Here is a 23,540-nt window from a genome sequence, read left to right on the forward strand (position 1 = left end):
TGTGAGGTTCCCCTTGTGTTATTTAACATGTCAGTTACAGTTTGTCTACCAAAGAAACCCTCACCTGTTTAGAAAAAAGGGAATGTTTTGTTTTTCCCAGTTTACAAAGTAGGAATTGAGACTCACTGAGAGGTAGTTATTTTATCAAAGGTCACCCAGACAAGTATGTGACAAAGTCAGGAACAGAAGTCAGATCTTCAGGACCACAAACCTGTTCTTTAATGGCAAGGATATTTTCCTTCTGCATTTTTACTGTTTGAAATAGGCTGAGAATCTCTTCCTGACTGTAGATTTGTTTAATGGTATTACAAGATTAACACTAGTCATCTGGCTGGAATTTTCCCTAACAAGTCATATCACTATGTGTTTATTTAATATGATATAACCTTTCATTTTCCTGCCGGCAAATATTTCATTTCAGAGATACTAAGCTGACTGAAGTTACAACTTGCATGAGTGATATGGAATTTGAAGTTAAACAGCAGACTGTTTGTTATATTTATAACTGATAGCAAAAGGGATTTCAGTTCATAATTAAAAATAAAAAAATCAGGAGCTTGTCAGCATTAAAGTGAGGGAAGTCCTCATTGGGAAATGCACAGCATAGCTGAGGTATTTATGCACCTATTTATTTTCTTGCACACCCATGTGATTAATCTGTGTGCTATCAGCTGCTCTCCCAAACAATGATTTCCTCAGCTCTGGGTTGCACAGAGCCAGGCCCAGCATGAAATGAGAGCGAGCTGCTTCGGTTTTCCTGGGCTGTTCTTTGTGCTGCAGCAGCAGGCAGAGCCTGGATTGTTATGAGCAGGGTGTTTCTCATCCTGCCAGGCCTTTTCCTACAGCCCCTGCCAATTTGGCCTCACAGTGGAGTACACTTGTCTTTGAAGGCTGAATGAGCTGAGAATGTGGTTTTGATTCTTATCTCTAAGCAGATTTGGCACCTTCATCTCACATGGGGAAGGGGAAATGAAAATCAAGCCTGGAATCACCAGTATGGCAATGCAAAGTGCTCCAGTGAGGCTGGCAGGACACAGACCTGCAGGGTACATCCTGAGCATAGGCACCAGTCCATTAAGGACTAGATTACCCCAGTTTGGGAGCTTCTATTCCAGAAGACACTGGTGCATCCTTTTCTAGATAGGAGAGTTCAGATACCTTCTAAAGGCACCTGAATAAACAAAGTCTGTGAGCATTTCACTGAGGTAACACTGGAAGTCCTAGAAAAGGATATTTTCCCTGTTGTGTGGTAACGCACCCATTTGTCCATACATTATTTAACAGTGGTCACCTAAGAATGGCAAGCAAGGGATATCTCATGTTCCCTTTGAGATGTTACAGGAATAGTATTCCATTACAGTATATAGTATCCATAATGGCTTGAGAGATATATTCACTGTATCTAGTGTCCATTTTGAACAGGGAGGGAGAAAAATGGTAACATGATCCCACTGTCCATAGCCTGGGAGTTGGGATACAGCTGGGCTGCTTCTGCTGATAGAAAAGCCTTGAATCCAGCAGAACAGTTTGCTTCCAAATCTGTTTTTCTATTGCATTATTCCAGATTTGTTGGGGAGGGGGGTTGGGGGAGTGGTTTATGGTATGAAAGAGGATTTCCGCTGCTGCACAGCAACTGTCTGCAGCAAGCAACCAATGAAGTCCACCAGCTTGTTCAGGTGAGCAGAGCACAGGCACTCTGACAAGAAAAAAACTGGAAACCTGGGCCCTGTATTTAGATATAAGTTTGTAGGCAGACAGTTTGTGGCGATTGGGATGGGGCTGTGGTAGCCTGATCCCCAATGAGCTACAGCGGTGAGCAGCACTGACAGCGCTGAGCCATGGAGTGCCCAGAGGCACTGACCAACCACCAAAGGGAGCAGAGGGCACACAGGTGCAGTGCATGAGCCATGAGGGGCACACAGGTGCGGTGCATTAACAGTGAGGGGCACACAGGTGCGGTGCATTAACAGTGAGGGACACACAGGTGCAGTGCATGAGCCATGAGGGACACACAGGTGCGGTGCATTAACAGTGAGGGACACACAGGTGCAGTGCATGAACCATGAGGGGCACACAGGTGCGGTGCATTAACAGTGAGGGACACACAGGTGCAGTGCATGAGCCATGAGGGGCACACAGGTGCGGTGCATTAACAGTGAGGGACACACAGGTGCAGTGCATGAGCCATGAGGGGCACACAGGTGCGGTGCATTAGCAGTGAGGGACACACAGGTGCAGTGCATGAGCCATGAGGGGCACACAGGTGCGGTGCATTAGCAGTGAGGGACACACAGGTGCAGTGCATCAACAGGAGGGGATAAAAGGCTGGGCTAAACAAGAAGGGCAGTTACTTACAGCTTTCTGAAGTGACGTGATGTTACTCTGTATGGGAAGAAGCCTGAAGCCTTCTGATGAGGTAAGGTGTTGGATCCAATCCTGGACAGGTTGGATCTTTCTGAAATGGTGGGGTAATGCTCTGTGTATTGTGGCCCTCTCAACTGTGACATAAGCTTGAGCTCCAGGGTAGATCCAGCCCTGCTCCTCTATCCCAGGTAGGAGGCAAAACCAAAGGGAGAGAGTTGCAAGCTCCCTGTAATGCCAGGGATGTGACACAAGCTGCTGAGCATTTTTGTGTTCCTCGGCATGAGAGCACCAGGCTGGGCATCTCCTGTGCTTAGAAATCTCCATGTGGGGCTGTCCAGGCTTTTCAGTAGGATTTCCCCCTCATCTGTTTCACCATGTTCTTCTCACCCAAATCAAGCAAATTATTATTCCCCAGTCTTATCCTTCCATACCTCACGAGTCTTTTCACTTGATTGTTGTTTAACTTTGTGAAACCCAACTAAGCCTCCCACAAAATCAAATATGTAAAACTACAGTAAAAGTGTATTTCCTATGTACTTCCTTGCTTTTCAGTATTTATATACAGCCCCTGATGATTTTTAAATGTCATTCATATTTTAGAATTATTTGATTAAATGTTTCATTAATTTTGCTCACACTTTGGTTAACTATTGCCATACCTAGAAGTCTCTGTTAGGTTGTTTGTTCACTTCAAAATCAGTCCTGCATTCAAAGGAATTGACTTCCAACTGCTCTGCAAGGGTCTGTGGCACAGTTTGCCAGAGAGTTTTTTTGCTTCTTAACTAGATGAACATAACCCTCCTAATCACATTCCTCTGGGAATTATCACGTATAGAAAGCTAAGATTTGCTTTCCCAAGCATTGAGAGAAAATTTTATGAAACTCAATTTCCATAGTAATTGTAGAAAGCAAAGGTAACACAGATACTCATATCCAGGGAGCATCTTGTCGCATATTATTATGAGATTTTTTTATTTCTTGAGTGGTTTTATGTAATTCAGCCACTTCACCTTTGTCTATGGTCAAAATCTGATTTATCAAATAAAGCTGTTATTTCCAGAGGTAGATGCAACTCTTGAGCTGAAAATAAAATGTAACATACTATGGGAAAATGCAAACTAAGAGATATGAGAACAAAACCTTTCTACAGCGTGCTCCAAATTGGCAGGGATAGAGCAAGAAATAATGTAGTAAAAAGACTTGGGATTGATTGCTTCCATAAAATTAGCTTTGATCTGCAACGTGATATAACCGGAAGAAAGGCTAGCACAGTTTGGGGCTGCATTGATTGGAACATGTCCTGGAGCAAATAAACCAGAGACTGGGTCTTGTTTTAACTCCTTGGGGTTTTAATGCTGTGGGTTTTTCCTAGACTAGCAGCCCTCAGTCTTTCTCAGTGCTGTCCTGGGGCCTTGGTTACTCTGCTTGCATCCTTGTGTACTTGTGTTTGGGATGTCTTGTAAAGAAATCAGTGGCCCAAAAAATACTGATTGCAGAGAAATAAATTGGTCTGGAAGGACTGCTGTATAGAGGTAAACATAAGGTGTTCTGGTAAAATTACATGCTTAGCAGGATAGCAGCTAAGTTGCAAATTAATGCAAAATAATGTAATTGATGTATATAGAAGGAAAACAAGGATTCAGTCACACCACAGAAGCTATGATATAATTAGGAGCAGTAGAATGAACATAAAAAGGAAAAAAGTAATTTGAATATTAAGAAAAATATTCTGAACTGCCTTTAGCCTTTCAAATAGCATCCCAAGTGAGGCTGTGGGGGATTCTTGAAAATTGATCCTATAGGTATTAATTAAAGAGCCAATAAACCTGCAATCGAGAGCAATCTTATCTCTCCTGGAGGGATTGCCCAGATGATCTGTGCAATATTTTTTGTCTCTAGCTCCTCTGGCTTATGCAGATGAAAGAGAAAAGCAGTAGTGGTGTCTTCAGCACAGGTGGTGACCTGGCTGTTGATGGAACATTGAGTCCACCAGGCCTGCAATGCCAAATGGAAAATGGCAAAGAAAGGAGGCACCTGGAGGGGGGATGAGCAGCAGGCACAAATGCAGTGCCCTGCTGAGAGCTGCATCTAGGCAGGGGAAAGCAAAGTGCAACAGGGGCTTTAGAGAGGAAAAGGAACAGAAACCTTCTTGGAGGACAAATGTGTGCTCTTATGGCTGAACCCAGAGATACAATGGCAGCTCTGCAGCAAAACAACACTCAGCGCTCAGGGTGAAAAGGTTCAGCAAAGTGCTAGGGTGCTGCCTGAAGGTCAAGGAGGTGCTTTCCTTCTGTGGTTTCAGCTCCTTTTGCTGAGTGGGTCCATGTGGGCTGCTATGGAGGAGCACTGGACCCCCTGACACCTCTGGACCTCCCTCCCCTCCCTGGGTCTGTCCCAGCAGTTTACCCTCTCCCTCAGCTTAGGGAGACCTGCTCCTGGTTTTATCCCTCCCAGGATTTGATGAGAGCACTGTTGAAAGTGAAGAGCTGTTTTAGAGACCAGCATCCAACATGTATCCATGGGTATATGTTTTCATGTGTTTGAGGGAATCAAGCTGAGAGTGGGGAAGCTAAAATTGTGTTCTGAGTGGGTAGTAGTAAATCCAATAATATAGTCCCAAATGTTGTGTTAGGTGAAAGTCAACAGCTAAAGCAATCATTGTATCAGCTGCTGGCTGTTCTGCACCTTGGGCTTCCCAGTCCCACTGTAAAGGACATTTTGTGTGTAGCCAGGAGCCACAAGCAGCCACTGAGGTGGCTACTCCCTGTTTGAGTGTCTCAGCAAACACAGAGATCTGCAAGGTCTCTGTCTCATAACAGGCAGCAAAGTTTTTTTCCTGTCTAGTATTGGGATTTTCTCTCTCCCTTAAGAAACACTAAGTTTGACTTCTCTCACACATTGTGGGAACTCTAGCTCCTGGGAAAGGGATTTCTGCTTGGTTTTGTAAGCACATGAATCTGCTCAGGTGAATTGCTTGAGAGTGTGAGAGGGTAAAGCATCACAAAGAGCAAGCACTCTAACATGTGGTTATTTTGTGAAGGGCTGAGACTGTGCTATCTGTTCAAGACTGCTTTTTTGCAAAACTCTATGTGATTTAATCTAATTTCACCAATATATAAAGGAATTTAAAATGTAGCACTTATTAACTATTTGGAAATGCAAAGAAAATTGCAGCTTTTGGTTTGCTGCTTGGTTAACATTGTAGTTGTTCTCCTTATTTTCCAAATGTTTTTGGTCTATTAAATGTATCTTTATTTGTGCAGGTAACTTAATTGTTATGCTGATTTCTTGTAACAGAACTCCTGTTAAAAGGGTAGATAATGCAAAAATGCTAGCAGTAGTGCAACACTTTTTTTTCTGTCTAATTTTCTTCTGAAAGATGGGCTCCTATTGATATCACTTTCCCTTGTAATCACATTGGCAATTGTTTGAAGGTGTGATGGGAAAGCTTTTAAACATGTGTATGTTCCAATTGCCTGTGAGTATCAGTAGTGGAAGTGCTTTTGAGGTCATGCAATGACAGATCAGCTCTAGTACAAGGTAACATTTCTGACCAGGCAGCAACTAATTAATGTTACTTGTGCAATGAGAAATGACTTTCCATGGCAGCTGATAGAAATCAACCCATAATGTTAAATCAAAGAATACTGGCAATTTGCCAAGCAAGTGAAAATCACTGATACCCTGCAACAGAAAAAAAAAAAAGGTTCAATTTCTCAGATAAATGACCTTTGTAGGTTATTAATCTAGGTCCCATCAGAGTGGGTGCTCTAGGTTTCCTCTCTTGATACTCCTCAGAAGAAATTTGCTTTGTTTTTCCCTACCTGATTGCTATAGCCTTTAGAGGATATTTGTTTTTAAGCCACAGCCTCTGTTATTTCCTTTTGCTGCCTGAGCTCAGTGAGAACCCAGTGCCTCAGACATGCAATAAAGCCCAGTAGCAGAGGAAATAACAGTGCAGTTAACCTCTTTAACACTGATAATAAATAAGCACTAATAAGATATGTACCAGGGTGGCAATTGCCCTGACATAATGAAATGCACTAGTTTAAATAAGTGGTAGCTGGTGTCATCATGCTTTTCAGTAAAGAACCTATGCAGGCACTATATTTTCTGGGTAATTTATGTGTCAGGTTTTGTAGGCAGCCTAGCTGCTGTTAGGACATTTAGTCCAAGTGGCCCAGTTTTCATAAATTCTTGACACCAAGCAGAACCCTTTGTTTTTGCAGGTGCCTATCTCTGATCTGAGCTGTTCTTTAAAAATATTGCCCCAGTTGGGGGTGGGGGGCTGAGCATTCTTAGAAATCCAGTCTCTGTATTCTCTCTCTTTGCTTAAACTGCACTTCACTGGATTAAAGCCAGCTCCATTGAGGATCTTGCTCTCCAGTTGCTGCCGTGACTCTTGATAGAGCCCAGCATCTCTGCCATCAATTTATGTCCTTGCAGATCAAACAGCTCTCTTCATCCCACCCCACTGACAGCCTCTCATGACAACTGTGTGGATATACACACTCTGGAACTGGAGAGGAAGTTTGCTTCATTGCAAAGCAGCTCTTCAGGGCGACTTAGTGAGGCATTCTGAAGGAAAAATTAAGGTTGTCTTTGCAGCAGGCCCAACCCAGGAAAATGCAAAATTTCCCCTCTCAAATAGGTTATCTCACAGCTTGGGCCCTGCTTAGAAAAACTTGTGCTGTAATTGAATTTCAATACCTACGAAAAAAGGGTCCTGACTAACCAGGAGATGTTTATAAGTAGGAATATTAATTAGACAATCATAGTTTATAAAAGCCACATGAGGATGTGATTTGTGAATCGTAACTAAGGCTCAGGGATTGTGCTAATTTATTATGCTTTGGAAATAGAACTGTAAATTTGTAAGCGTTGTGCCTCATTATTATGATTATTATTTTTTTTAATCCACAGTTCCCTTGACACTTATTGTGTTACTAAAAGACAAGAATAATAATACTAGAAAATGGTCATGTTTTATCTCTGTAATATTGCTGGCAAATTGAGACAGCATGGTAGCAAAATCATAGAAGAGGATTTCTCTGAAGTGCCCATGCCTTTGGTTTATGGAGCTTGTTAGATTTTTGTCCGTGCTTGGTTGCAAAAAAACATCTGTTCCTGCTTTTGGGAAATATTTGTAGCACTTTTACAGAAGGATTTAATTACTGCCAGTGAAGGGTGGTTGGGTGCCATACAGTACTAAAAGATTTTTATCTATATGCCTCTGTATCTATGAAGTGTAGATGACAAATAGGAACAATATTTAACAGTGACTTTAGTAACAAAGGCTACTTGCTGAAGAACTATGTGGTGAATGAGTTCAAATGATGGTCAATACTCAAAGGATTTGGTTTCAGAGTAGTTCACACAGTGATGTGATTTGTTACTTTTTCAGCTCCATACCAGAATGCAGCTTGCTAAATCCTAAAACTATTAGCCACAGTAAAATCTCTAACATGAACCTTGGGTGAATCTGAGGTACTGGGAACTTTCTGAGCACGTGCAGTCACTGTTGCTTATGCTTTTAAAGTGCTGATCACTCTTGGCTCTGAACACTATGCTTTTGATGGAGCTTTGTTTAAATAAATGATTTTCTTAGTTTTTAGTTGCCCATCTGCTGTTTGGGAGAGATCTTAGACATTTCTGTTACCATGAAGGTACAATCTGATTTTTATACTGTTCAGAAAGGGGGGCATCTCACTCCTCTAGAAATATCTAATGCATAAATGTGACTGATGGCATTTGATTACAACAATTTCTCTGGTAATTAGAGGGAAGTGCAATACCTGAGGCAGCAGCAATGCCAGCTTTGGCTTCCTCCTTTCTCTTCAAAAAGCTTACACTGCTCTGATTTTTTACAGCCTGCTTTCTCTCTGTTCTACTAGAAAAATAAGCCTTTTCCCACATCTGATGGCTTCCCTCATTTGAGTTATCCATGAATTCTCTGAACTCTTCATCCTTGTCAATTGTAATAGCTCCAGAGAGAGCACCAACAGCAGGTCCTGCATTCTCTTGCACAGTGCATGTCTCCTGCTGAATAGCAGAGAGGATGACTCTGCAGGCATCGAGCCAGCCTTGTCACAGATGTTCCTGAAGCTCCAGTTTTGCCTGGGGAATCTCTCTCCTGCAGCTCCCTGCTCTGCTCACACCCTTTTTGTACAGAATTTGCATGAGAGGGAAACAGCCCATCTTGGCTGGCAGGAGCAGGCCTGGGAAATTGTGGAGAAACTCTTCAGTACTTATGCATGGGGCATTACATATGGAAATGATGATGTTATTATAGCTCATAAGAAGCATTTATATTAGGGTGGCACCCACATGTTCTGCTCTACGTTTATATATGCAAATAAGTGACAAAGCATTAGCAGTTTGCAACTGGGAACCTTTTTTTTTTCTTTAATCTGAGTCCTCATTCAGTCCCTGCAATGACCTAGCTGTGGCAAAGGTTCACACTGTGGTATTTGAAACTAGTTTCAAACACCTTCAATGGTTTTTAGCAATACTGACATGCCTGCACAGGCAAGTGTCTGGACTTTCTTTATACCAGCAAAAAAGTGCATTTGCCAGTTTATTTTGTGTATAGTTCTGAAACTGAAAGGAGCCATAGCCCTGGGGACATCTTGCATTGTGTTTGCATGGGGCTTTTCTCAGCACAGACACTTGGAACCCCAGCAGACCTTGTTATGCTGGCAAAAAGCCTTGAGTGTCAACCTTTATTTTCTCTAAAAATTCTTGGAATTCAAAATCGAGTCATCCTGCCCTTTCCCTTGCTTTTGGCTCCTAATGTTTTGCAGAAGGTTTGGTGATGGATTGCTGTGTCTGGGTGTTTGTTGCACACTGATGTGCAATAGCCTGGGCAGGGTTAAGGCTTCAGAGAGATGGAGAAATCCTCCCTCAGCTTTCTCTGGAGCCCTAGAAACTCATGTCACATCTCATTCATTAGACAAACTAGCTGCTCTGAGAACAGCATGCAAAACACTCTGGATTATTCTGATGCAAAAACTTAGCAGCCTGTTCCCCCAAGGAGTGCCAATAACTCAACTTTTAGGCCTCAAGGAAAGCCTAGTTTGGAGGGTCCAATTTCCAACAGATTGAAAATGAATGTGGGGCAGTGTTTGTGAGGAGCTGGGAGCCAAAGCAGCACGGACCTGGTGAGCAGGGTGTGCCAGGGCTGCCCCTCACATACCCCCTGTGAGCTGGGTGTGCCAGGGCTGCCCCTCACAGCTCCTGTGAGCTGAGGGTGCCAGGCCTGCACCTCACACCTCCTGTGAGCTGGGTGTGCCAGGGCTGCCCCTCACAACTCCTGTGAGCTGAGGGTGCCAGGCCTGCCAGGGCTGCCCCTCACACACTGTGTGAACTAGGGGTGCCAGAGATGCCCCTCACACCCTCCATGAGCTGGGGGTGCCAGGGCTGCCCCTCACATCCCCTGTGAGCTGGGAATGCCACTTACAGCCCCTGTGAGCTGGGAGTGCCAGGCCTGCACCTCACACCTCCTGTGAGCTGGGAGTGCCATGGCTGCCCCTCACACACTGTGTGAGCTGGGGGTGCCAGGCCTGCCACAGCTGCCCCTCACACACCTGTGAGCTGGGAGTGCTCGTCACACACCCCCCATGAGCTGGAAGTGCCAGGGCTGCCCCTCACACCCCTCATGAGCTGGAGGTGCCAGGGCTGCCCCTCACACCCCTCATGAGCTGGGGGTGCCAGGCCTGCCAGGGCTGCCCCTCACACCCCTCACGAGCTGGGGGTGCCAGGCCTGCCAGAGCTGCCCCTCACACACCCCCTGTGAGCTGGAGGTGCCCCTCACACTCTCTGTGGGCTGGGGGTGCCAGAGCCGCTCCTCAAAGGCTCTTTGAGCTGGGGGTGCCCCCCACACCCCCTGTGAGCTGGTAGGGCCAGGCCTGCCCCTCACACATCCCCTGTGAGCTGGGGGTGCCAGGGCTGCCCCTCACACACCCCATGAGCTGGGGGTGCCAGGGCTGCCCCTCACACCCCCCATGAGCTGGGGGTGCCAGGGCTGCCCCTCACACACCCCCCATGAGCTGGGGGTGCCAGGCCTGCCCCTCACACCCCCCATGAGCTGGGGGTGCCAGGCCTACCAGGGCTGCCCCTCACACACCCCCTGTGAGCTGGTAGGGCCAGGGCTGCCCCTCACACAGCCCCCGTGAGCTGGGGGTGCCAGGGCTGCCCCTCACCTGCAATCTCTGCCCATTACCAGCTCCTGCCCCACTCCCAGCCCTCACAAAGAGCTGTTCATGGCCTGCTGACCTGGGGCACAACTCACATTTCTGCTCAGGGTATATAATTTCATTGCTTTGACACAGGCAGGATTTATAATAGCAGGGCATGGTGTTTTTTCCCCCCTATCTCAAATGAGTGACAATTCTCATATTCTCTTTCTATTGAGCCTTGTTGCTCTCAATTCTAATGTGATTTTCAATCTTGCATATATCTATTTGCAAAGGTAAATGAGAAATTTCCTTGTATGGATGCAGGTAACTGAGAGGATGAGAGGATTTACTAAGGGGTTTTCAGTGTAAACACCCTGAATTCAAACAGTTATACAAAATATCAGGCACCATCAACACACAATGCTGATTTACTTTGTTTCTGAAACTTCACTCAGGAATTAATTAGGAAATTCCTAGTTTCTGAAGTAAGAGAAAATTTTCTTTAATGTATATCCAGTAATGTGACATCTAAGTCAGGACACCAGAACTGGCAATTTTGGCATTAATATTGCCACTTCAGTATGAGTGATATTGCATCTGAAAAGATTTGTACGTGAGGATAAGTCCTGGAAACAAAGACCTGAGTGACTGAGAAACAAGACCATGCCTCTAGTAATGTCTTGCAATGACTTAATTACCTTCTCTATTTAAAAAATAGGTGTTTTAGTTCTAATGTGAAGTGACTGAATTACTAGTGTCTAGATGTTGCATTTCTCTGTGGCTCTTTTGCTGTTATTAGCACTAGATCATCTTTTCCTGTAGGTACTGCCTCAGGTGTGTCTGTGCCTGCTCCAAACTCATGGCTGTTTGTAGTATAGACAAATACTGTTTCCACTGAAGATGGCAAACCCAGCCTAAAGCAGAGGAGGATCCAGGTGCAGAGAGGTTGGTTACAGCACAAATGTACCTGAAAAACCCTGCAGCCAGACCAAGCTCTGTGCTCCCACCCTGACAGCTCTGGGTATTTATTTCTTTTGCCTCTCATTTTGCTCTGTTCCAAACATAGCAGCCCTTTACAGGTGAGATTATCCCCTGTGAAACCTTGCACTGTAAAGGACTCTTTTCAGTACTGGTAACAACATAAGTTTAGGAAAATGCTAACAATAATAGATTTTGTTCTGCATTCTCTAAGTGGCCCAAAATCTCCCATTGATTTTAATAGCTCTTTTGCCTGAGTAGTTGTTATGTGAGCACATTATGATTGAAATGGCCTAATTCTCATTTACAGGAAATATGTGTGAAATAGAAATATCCACAGCCAAGTCATCATTATATGTGTGGTAGAAAGGGTTTGAATGTAGTAGAAAGCAATTTAGCTTTAAAGGTGAAGGTGCCTCTCTTTCCATTTCCTTCCACCATTACCTCTGCTACTTTTTTCATGTCTTTTTCCGCCTTTCTTGTTAGCTTCTTCCAGGGACTGGAAGCTGAATGGTGATTCTGTCTGAATCTCTGTTCAGCTCAGGTTGTGATTCTGTGCTGGTCAAAAGTAGCTGTACAAATTTCTGAGTACATTATGGATTTCCTTTTCTAATTGGAAAAATACCACCCAGAACCAAGCTAGCTTAGAATTTCATGTCATGTTGCTCCCATGCAAAGCTCTTGCCTTCTCCAGCAGACTGAAAAAAATAGATTTAAAAAGTACTGTAAATGAACATTTACCCATTTGATCCCTCGAGGTAATCTCACCCTTTTAGATTTTGAGCTTTTTTTTTTTGGGGTTTTGCAGCATTTGAACCAATATTCATAGAACAAACAATCTAAAGTTCCTCACTGAAGTGGCAGATAACATTAGCAGATGTCTGTAGTCTTCAACAGCCTCATCCTGCACTTTCAAGAACTAGACATAGTGGTAGAAATGTCTCCCTGGGTCTGTGATACAGGATGGCACTTGTATCAATCAAGGAAGCACTTAGGAAACTGAAGATAATGTTGTAGCTGAAAGATTTTTTTTCCTTGCAATTCTTGCTGTAGAAAAAAAGTACATTAAGATAAATATCCCAGTGTCAGATGCACACAAGGAGCCCTTTTTCTTGAACAATGTCAGTAGATAAAAGAAATAAAAACACACGGTGCTGTCTTTCCACTGTTACTCCAGTGTAATTCTGATATTCGTCACTTGGTTGCAAAGAGAGCCATTCCAGCTTTTTACCAAGCTCATGACAGGAGAGTTCAGTCCCTCATTTCTTAGAAAGAATTTTTTATGGCAGTATATTTATTTCAGTAAACTTTTGTTTTGTTTTGTTTTTGCAAGAATGAGAGCTTTTCCCCCCTTGATTCCAATCTCCTGATTTGAATGTGTCCAGGTATACCTTTGGTGGATGACCTGTGTGTGAACCTGAGAGACAGACAGGAAGGAGGGAGAGAAAGGGTTAAGGGAGGAGATGATGATGAAAATGGAATAACCTTGCCTGATCATCACAAGAGAACAAATTCTCCAGGGGCCAAAGGATTACTGTGTCTGTAAAGGTACAATAAAGGGGAGGCTGAGCTGCTCATGGTGTCATCACAGCTGTAATTCTCAAGTCATAAAAAACCCAGTATGTCATTAATTCAGCCATTCTGGTTGCTGTAGAGATGTTATTCCAGTATTGCCATTAATTCATCTTTTTACCCACTGATACATTATTTTCTGCACAGATTCATTGTTTTAACCCTCAAAGTGAATTAGCCTGTGGCATATTTCAAAGGTTTCTGCCCAATTAAATCCATCCAAGGACATCCACATTGCATCAGAGCCACTAGCAATACATTAGCAAAGATAAAAACCCCAGTCAAGAGGGTAGGATATCTTTAATGGGACTTTATCACTGAGACTTGAAGTTATATATATGTGAGAAGCAAAATGTGGTTGGCAATTCCCACAGAGATCATGCACTTTAAAATTACCTTAAAATGCACAATCACTGGCAGCAGTATTTGTCACACTCATTGCTTGTTAGTTTAGACCAGAAAATTACTTCTGAATAAATGCTGATTTGCCGCAGAAAATACATAAAGCAGTAATGTGTAACTGAAAATGATCCTTGAGCTCCAGTGTTGCTGGGACTTGTTTTTATGCTTGTGGGTGATGAAAGGTTTTTAGCTGAAAAGAAATAAGCATGCATAGTGCTGATAGAGAGAGTGGGGCAAGGCAAAGCAGAATGGACATGATAGGAGAGATGACTGAGCAGGGGCTAAGCAGCTTTGGTGGACCTGGGCTTGTTTGGGGTCTCAGTACCTCCTTCTGCAGAAGGCAGCACCAATGTGGCTCATGCTTTGGCATTATCTACCTTTCCCAGGCTCCCTGCTGCCCTGGATTAGGAGAGCCATCTGTGTACAGACCTACCACTCAGTGCTCCTGTTCCCTGAGCAGCAGGCTGGGGGAGATAGCAATGGAAATCACAGATCAAACCCTCTGCCTTTGTCCCCTGCTCCCTGAGTGGGGTGAGCACAGCTGGGTGTTTAATTTTTGCTTATCATCATTTTCAGAAACTGAGATGAGAGTAGGTGTGAGCTTTGGATATGTACATTATTTCAAAGTGTATCCCCAAAGTATTTGTGCACCTGTCTCTCAGTACCCTACCAGTTCAGGTATTTATCACTAATATGGTGATATGGTTTATGCAGAATAACAGCTATTCTTATCCTAGAAATTAAGGAGAAACATTTCAGGATAGGATCATTTTCATGGTATCAGTAGCTGTTTATATGACACGGACATTTACAAGGATCTGACACTGCTCAGTGGCAGAATCCACTGGTTTCAGAAAACAACAATGCAGAACATAAAGTCAGGACAGATTTTTACGGGGTATTTTACCACACTAGGGGAGGCATTTAAAACACAAATAGACAACATGTAGCCCATGCACTATTAAGCTTTTACAGGACATTATTCCACTCAAGGGATGCTTGTGGTGTGAAAAGAGAGAGAAACAGCCCAGGACACAGAGAGCAGTACAGATCTTTATGAGGAATTATCCCACGCTGGGGAGGCTGCTATTGTGAACAGAGGGAAGAAAAACAAGGCAGGAGATAAAGATGAGAGATTTTGCAGGCTTTAAAGCCTGCCTCTGTGTGATCAAAAGCCTCACTGGTAGCACTAGATGAAGAATGCAGACTGAAAAGCTCATCCTAAGATATCATTCTGTTTTCCTGTTTGGTAATTGAGAAGGTTGAACTGGGAAATTTTTCTCTCCACATACTTTGTTCTGGGAATTTTTTTGTCGCAGTCTATAGGATAAAATGACCAGTGAGGTGCAAGTGAATGCACTTTTCAGAACTGATGTTTTTCAAATGCTGTGAAATAGAGCTGTATGAAAAATAAAGACCAGTGGGATTTTGCTGATAAAGGGAATTCAAGGAAAATAGTTACTGAGTTGAGGTCAAAATAGGCAAATGGTTTCAGGCAATTTTAAAATGCCACTTTTGTTGTGAATTTAGATGTGAACAAGAAAGTGTGTTCTCTTAAATGTGTTAAAATGAAGAAAATTTATTTTCAGCTTGACACAAAATACTTTGACCCTAAACAAAACTTTTTATTTTATGATATTCTCATTAGCTAGAATTTTAATTTTGAATTATTTTGAATTAATATTTTTTAGGTTTTGCTTGTTCAGGCAGCAATAGAATCATGCAGTTATTTGAGTACTGACATCAGTAAAGCCTCATTCCTTATGGAGTATGATCCAACATTTTCCTACACAAATATGTTGTGGTGTCTGAGAGGTGTTAATCCTTCTTATAGCTGGGCATTTATAAAGGTGCTGTGCAATCATTTTTTTCTAATAAGGAGATACCAGGATGTAGCCCTTCTCAGAATCAGGTCTCATGACATTCTTCTTTTCTCAACTCAACCAAAACCTGCAGGAAATGCTCTTTGGGGTCCTCTTTCTGTGATAACAAATTTAGTTTAAATGAGATGTTTATCAGGGCTACAGGAACCTGCTGGCTCTGTTCTGTTCCCAGCTGTAACTTCTTTCTCCCCATCAAACCAGGTGAGGGCTGCTCAGGGGGGCAGCATTCCCTGGATGCTGCTCTCCAGGGGCCTGCGCCAGTGCTCTGGGAGCCCCAGGAGAAAAGAGACTGACTGCCAGTGGGGACACAAACCTGGAATTAGGGTCACTGATCCACTGCTGCAAACCCCAGAGCAACAAAGAGCCTGCCCAGCACTCCTAAGAGCACCTGCATGCTCTTTAATGCACAGAGAGCTGTGTTTCCAGCTGTAAACAGGGATATTTCCTTGTTCCATGCCATGCTGCAAGTACAGCCATAATATTGATTATAAGATGCTCAGATATTATAGGAAAGGAGCTGCTATAAGCAGCTTTGTATAATTTAATAGACAGTGTGACTGTTTTAATAGGTTTTCCAGATCATTCTGCAGCATTTAATAGGCTGCTGTGTCCTCATGAGGCTGTAAGTAAAAAAGTGAACAAAAGAACAGGGCCATACCCAAATAATCCAACCACATAAAAAGCAGAACTCTGTTTCTCCTATGAAATTCTGTGGTGTTAAAACTAGTTTGATACAATGTCATGGCTGATAAAATCTAGGGAGCTTTTCCACAGAAAAGGGTGATTGGGGAATCAAATTTTCTGAAAAAGAGGAGTTAACCCAAGTACATGCAAGTCACAAAGGTAGGAAGAGTTAAAGTGAGATGAAAACAAAGGGAAGAGTGACTTTTCCAAAGAAGTTGGACAAAGTCCTCAATAGTTAAGAGAATAATAAAAATAGCATAAAGAAATATGAAGGAGGGTGGGAATAAGAAGGAAATCCAGCATGTGGAAACCAATCTAGCAGGTGGGAAAAGAACAACTGTTTATGTTGTTCTTTTATTTATTTTATGTGCCATGGCTGGCACAGATTCACCAGTATGCAGTTGCTGCTTCCTAAGACCCCTGTGATTCAGTAATTTCATTTTTTTTTTCTTACATTCTGAGGTAAAGAGCCTCAAACCTTGGTTGATTGAAGAATTGGAATATACTAGAAATAGAAATAAACTTCATTTCAGTATTTATTTTTATCAATATAGCATCCCTCTGCTCAAGTGTTTCTATGATGCTGATCAAGAATGTTTCTGTTCAGACCCTGTTAATGTGCATACATTTGTTTCATTCTGCTCTAAATTGATCTATTTTGTCTTTATTGCTTTTCTTTTTTTTTTTCTTTCTTCCTATGATCCCTGCACATACTCCAAGAAGAAAAAACATAATCTCTTTTCCTTTATGTAGATTAGTACAGTTTCCTAAATCAGGCTAGTTCTGAGAGGTCATCAAACCAAGAGACTATGACATTGTTCTAGCTAATAAAATTAGGGGAAACAAGGAGCTACATCTTGCATTCTACCTTGTAAGTGGTACAATTTAAGCTTTGTCAGGATTTCTCTGGGGTCATAGTCCAAAGAACTGCTAATGACAAAAAGAAGCCTTTTTTAGAGCCTGGTACTGCTCAAGACCTGGGTGAAGACAATTAGAGCATTCCCACCTGAATTGGAGCTGCTACAGGGCAGACCCTGCCTCTGACATTGGTAAACCTGACCTGCTGAGTGTTTTAGTTTGAGTTACAAAATAAATTGTTTACTGAGCTTTCTCCTAACTGTTCTGGTACTTAATTTCAAGTGTAAGTAGATATTGAAATTTGCAGCTGAGTATCTTACTCTGTTGAGCAGACCTGTTGTCTGTGGGGGCACTCCTTAGAGAGCACCTGCATTAATGCTCCCAGAGTCGTGAATCACATTCCCCGTTGGAATCTGGCAGCCTTGCCTGCCTTCATCCATGTGTTTTCACCTTGGAACAGAGTGAGTGGCTGTCAGCAGCCTCTGGGGGCAGCTGGAGGCAAGCAGGAATGACACTTGGGAAGGGGTGGTGGAGAAAGCCCCTGCAGCTTTCGGCCATTGCACAGAGGTGCTTTTAGCTGGTAGGGTTTTGCTGGTGACAGTCAGGTGTGCACAAAAGCTTTGGCCACTGCAGGTCATATTCTTCATATTCTCTGGTGGTCCATAACTTGTTCATTCAACAATCTGTATTTCTGCTGCTCTCAGATACATATCTTTGTATGTAACACTGCTAGATTAAGACTCAAACTATTAGCCATAACCCTTAAAAGTAATTTTACCAAGGTGGATTCTTCATGGTTCTGAAAAAATATTTCTGACCCAAGGCACAGTGTGACTGAAGGATACCTGATGTCCCGGAGCATCTTTCTGGGTCTGCAGTGGGCACTTGTGGCATTCACATTCTCTGAAAAAATTCCTTTGCCCAGGATTTTTCTCCTGGGAATCTGAGAAGCCTCAGAGAAAAGGAAAACGATTCTTATCTCATTTGCTTCTCCGGTGTTGTGCTCATTTATGAAAAGTGTTTAGAGATTGTTTACCCACAGGTGATTGTTTCATTTGATTCTGCTGTGACTTGTTTTCACTCTTTGGCCAATCAGGGCCAAGCTGTGTTGGGACTCTGGAGAGAGTCATGAGTTTTCATTATTATCTTTTTAGCATTCTGTAAGTATCCTTTCTGTATTCTTTAGTATAATTTAGTTTAGTATTCTTTAATATAATATAGTATCAAAAATAATAAATGAGTCTTCTGAGAACATGGAGTCAGATTCATCATTCCTGCTGTAGTTGGGACATTCCCAGCAAGTACAATAGGCACTCACTGAGTTTTGGTTGTGTGAACTATTCACTGTAATGGGTGATAAACTCTCAGCAGTGTTGGAAATTGTGGACCTGCCTTTGGTGAAGCAGACACAGGTGGCTTTTCAAGCAAGAGAACTTATTTCCTTTCATGAGAGAGAGGGTGGAAGCTGTCCAGCCTCTGTTCCCTTTTTGACCTGCCCAGGAGGCAGTGGTACTGTGTGTACTTGGTGGGGCTGCTGGTACACCCTGGAAATGAAAGAAAGCTCAGAGGAGAGTGGCCAGGGTGTTGTGAAACTCAGGAATAACACAGGACATGATTGACCCCAGCTGCTGCAGTGAGCTGAGTTTACCTCAGCACCAAGAGTCCAGAGGGTGGGCTCTGTTTTAGCTAAACACCCTAAGTTCTTCAGAAGAATGTCTCCCTAAATTAGCCAGACCAGTGTGCTAAATAAGAAGTCCTCTGCTACATCAGCTATCCTTAAATAAGTAAATTTGATATGAAATGTTCCACCTTCTAAGTATGGAGTAGCTAAAAAAACCAGGTCAGAGCATGCTGGACTCCGGTCCCACCAGAGAAATGGGATGTGGAAGAGCCTCAGCCCTCTGCTACACTGTGATATATTATAATACAGTATACCCTGCCCATTATACTATGCTTCCTAATAGGTCTTGTCCATGTCTGCACTAGATTGAGCTGTGTGTTTTTCTGTGTGGTTTTATTTAGGAAATTCAAGATTAGGCTTCTGGCCGCCTTCTCTCTTGCTCATGCTGGGACAGAGAGGAAAGAACTAATTTATAGCATCTGAGTTTTCTAGTTATACCTTTTGGGTTTTATCTTTGCATGCTCTCTTGCTAATGATTACAATAATCTTTCTGCTCTGATAGGAAGGCATTTTTAAAGATTGCTTTATTCTCTCATCTTATTTATTTTTCCTTTATTTTTGCTCACTGCTGGGTTCACAAGTAAATCTGACCAAACCAGCAAACAACAACCTGAAAGTAACTAGTGAAAAAGAAGAAAATTATTTGGCTTACTTATTTCCTTCTCCCGATTCAAGCTAGAGCAGGTCTGCATCTCTTTATAGCACCACTTCTCAGTACATTTGTTCATGTGGAAGACCTGTGAGCTAAAAGCAGGAGACCATCTAATATTTTCACTTCCAGATTTGCTCTGCTTCCAAATATCAATTACAAGGTTTGTGTAAATTACAAGCATGATGAACTCAGAGTAGCTACAGTAAATTTTAAATGTCTGTACAGGGATAATAGGGAGATTGTGAAAATCTGCTCTAGGAAGTCCTGGAGACATTTTCAGGTAATTAATGCAATGTGTGGAGACCTAAAATCAGCACTGGTTTTTGTGTTTGTTTGTTTTATAAACTAGTAATTTAGGAGTACATTATAGGAGCACATTAAATTAACCATTATTAGATGAGGAAATGTTAAGATTATTAAGATAATAAAAACCAATTAGTGTAGGGTTTTTTGTGCATAACATGGATCTCTTATAGAAAACCTATTATGCAGGAGGGACTATAAATATTTGGGGGAATATTTCAGGCAGAAGGTGGGGTTTCAGGTTCTTTCTTTAAACAGAAAAAGTGTGTTCTATGAACAATATTCTCTTTGAAACACAGTGATGTGATGTTAGGATTGAAAAAAGTGGTTCCCTCAAGAGAATTTCAGGTAGTGTGTAAGAAGTTTGTCCATCAGTCTTTTGGGAGCAAGTTGTGGCAGCTGGAAGAAGAACATAAAATTGGTAATTTGTTCATGTAATGCTGGAAACTACTTGCCTATTTGCCCATGCTGGAAATGTTTAGCTATCATTCCTGGTGAGTTAAAGCATCAAATTTTCTTCTGGTTAAGTAGTGAATGACAAGTATTTCCACTGACATTAAAATGTTGACATCAGTGTAAGGATATTGAAAATGAGGTAAGACACATTCCTAGTTTATATCTTGATAAAGGAGAACATAATTCTATAAAAATATTTACAGTGGGAGGTAGATGTCTTTAATAGCAAGGCAATGCACTTTCATAGTAACACAAATCTTCCCAGACAGTTTGTATTCTCACATTGTTTTAATTTTGCTCCTGTGCTGTGACAAACGATAAGAATTTTATGAGCACTTCAGGCAGAAATTATACAAGGTCAATAATTTCTCCATTATGATTTTATGACATCAGACACCCTTATAATCCTGCATCACATTAATTTAGCTGTTTCCTGGGCTGTTATCTGAGTCTCTGCTATTGATTCTTGTTGGGCAGGTTGCTGCTGTGTCCAAATCCACTTTTTCAGATTAGCCTCAAGCTGGAGCCAATTAAGGGGACCTTCATGACAAGTGTGTTTCCCATCTGGTAGTTTATTCAAATGATCTCTCTTCATTTACTAGTCCCAAATGCCAGATCTTGGTGTGACCAATTGTTGTCCTTCAGAATTACTTTCATCCCACAAAGCATAGCTGTCAACCTAAATTTCATTTGTTTCTTCCATGTGATAGATCTCTTGGAGATGCCATCTCCAGCCAGCATGGGATGGCCTCCACACACCTCCCACTTTGGGAAGAAATAGTGTCTGCTTTGATGTGACCTGTGGGCTGAAAATAAAACTCCAGCTTTGCAGAGAAAATATAACTCCATCACTGCATATCCTTTGGATGTATCAGGTTGTCTGCCTGTTGCTGAGTCGGAGGCATTGTGCTAGCATGCCTCACCTGTTGTTGGAAATAAGAACCTTTCTTTCAAAAGGAGTAGTAAATTCTTGGTCCCCACACAGCATCTATTTGCTGTTTTCTATCTTCCCTGAACTAGAGGTTGGAATTTTGGAATACCTTCTTTGGGAAGACTACAGAGTGATATCTGTCACATTGCTGTTTGTTTGGCTCGATTTGGTTTGTTTGTGTTTTTTTTTGTTTTTTTTTTTTTTTTTTTTCTCCTTCTTAACCTTCACAGGTTTTATATGTCCTGAGTGTACCAATCAGCCTTAATTCTCCAGACCAGAGGAGCCTGAGACCTCCATCCCTCCCTTGGGCATCCAGGAGCCTTTTGAGCTCAAACTGGGACCTGCATTGCTGCTCTGAGATGGAGGAGCAGAGCAGTGACAGCAGCAGTCTGGCCATGGTCAGTGCAATAAAGCTGCAGATCTGGGTTAGGGTAGGAAATCTCAGCAGCAGCAGCTCCTTGGGGGGGAGCAGGTACACCTGGGCTGTGTGGGGGCAGCTCCTGGTGAGGCTGGCTGGGCAGGGAGGCTCCAGGGCTGTGCTCAGGGTTCTGACTGCAGTAGCTGCAGTGTCTGTGTGTGTGAGCTCCTCTGGGCGTTTATGTGCTGAAAGGGCACCTCTGACAGCTTAAAGGTAATCCAGGCAGGGATGTTTCTGAGTTTCAGCTCTTTGTTGTCTAGGTTTGTCCTCTATTTTTGAACAGATTGTTTCCAAAAATGAACGTGACAGCTCAGGAAAAAAAAAATCTGGGTTTCACCTGGTTTTATCTGTGAGAAAATGGTTTGCTGCAAAGCTATTATTAAACCTTCATTTTATTTAAAAATTGGAACAAATTCTCTTGACATACTAATCTTCTGTCCACCTTTGAGTGAAGCAGGTCTGTGCTTCATGCTTGTAGCAAAATCTGAAATGAGGCCAAGGCTCTGAGCATTTGTTTTCCTCACTGACACTCACAGCACTCCATATCTGTGTACAGAATATCTACAGCAGTCATTAACGTGGGCTCATTACAGCCTGCCATCTGTAGTGGTGACAAAATGAGCTGCAGTATTGCATCAAATGCTGTGATCTTGAAATGGTTTTGTCCTGTGTCTTCCTCCAAACGTGCAAAGCAGTCAGGGAAATTAGCACTACAAGGAACTTCTCTTTCTTTGCATTTTCTGTTCTGTTCCTCTCCCTCAGTTCAAAACTTGCTGTACTTTTTTAAAATCCCCTCCATGTGAATATAAGGTGCTGATCCCCTCCAGGTGCTGATCCCTGTCTCTTTGTAATTTTACTTTATTTAGATTTTGTCGTCTTTTTGCTGTTTTTGGGGTTTTTTTGGCCGTGGGTGACAGATTTTATTGTCATCCTTTCCTAAGTGATGCTAAACGTTGCTCAGACTTTGAGTGAAGTGTGTATGATGTGCCTTTGGGTCAATACCACTCAACAGAGAAAATTCCTTGTAAGCCCCTGCTCAGACACAAAACAATGCATTTGTTCAGAAAGGGAGAAAACATGAAAGAAAGCAAGGATAACGATAGAGACAGTTTCTGGGCATAAACAGGTAACCTGATCTTGTAAGATTATGGAAGATTAGTGTTCTATCAAGGAGCAGAGGATTCCTTTTGGGAGAATAAAACCAATGGATTAAGCACAGAGGTACCTGTCCCATGGCAACAGCATTAAGGGTTCTGCTTAGCAGGGGAATTAAGAAAGTGTAAGCTGTCTCTTTGTATAAGTCTTCTCTGTTGGCAACATTGCAAGCCCTAACAAAATTCCAATTACCTCAGAGAAGTTTACATCCCCATTGGTCTGGGGAATGCTTCACTCTTTGTCAGAGTCTGACAAAGGAAAAGTTTTAAATGCAAATTTTTTCCAAAGTGGTGCTCAGAAATTATGAGAGAAGGAAACCCCAGAAAACTTTACCAGACATATTTGTCTCATATCTTTGTTCCACCTTTCTCTATTTCTGTGGAGGTAAAAATAAATTAGGTTTCTTCTCTCATCACTTCTAACTTTTTTCCTCTTTATTTTTTCTTTTGTTTTTATGGAATCATATACTTATTGTTACTCTCTTTGCCATACTATTCTGTCCTCTGCCTTTTCTCCAAGAAGATTCCTCTGAGTCCTGAAAACTGCCCTGTTCTTTGCTACCTCACTTCAGTTTCTGCCTCAGAAAAACTTTGTGGATGCATGTGACTGGAAGATGTGTAGGCAAAAGGAGCAAAGCAAATGTGTAGAAAGGTTAGAAGGCACCTACTTGTGATTAATATCAGATCATACCCCACTTAAACAGCCTGGCTGCTTTGTAGTGGCTGTCAAGAACTGGATGGAGTGGATGCATCATTAGCACAACGACCTTGATTTGATAAGGCTGACTTTTAGTCATTATTATTTACATGAAAGGTAACTGAGGCTTTAGGGATGCTTGTAGTAGTTAGTGCTGAAGATAAGTTACCTTCCTCGGAGTTCTTGCACCACTCAGTTCATCACAAGCATTTTTTTTCAGATGAAAGAAATTAAAAGAGACATAAAAAATCACTCAGAACTGATTTTGAATCCTTTAAGTGAAGCTTAAAGAGAGATTTTCTTTAAAACAATCTTGCCTGTCCCCTTTCC

The sequence above is a fragment of the Melospiza georgiana genome, chromosome 10 (genome assembly GCF_028018845.1).
Source record: "Melospiza georgiana isolate bMelGeo1 chromosome 10, bMelGeo1.pri, whole genome shotgun sequence".
Lineage (NCBI taxonomy): Eukaryota > Metazoa > Chordata > Aves > Passeriformes > Passerellidae > Melospiza > Melospiza georgiana.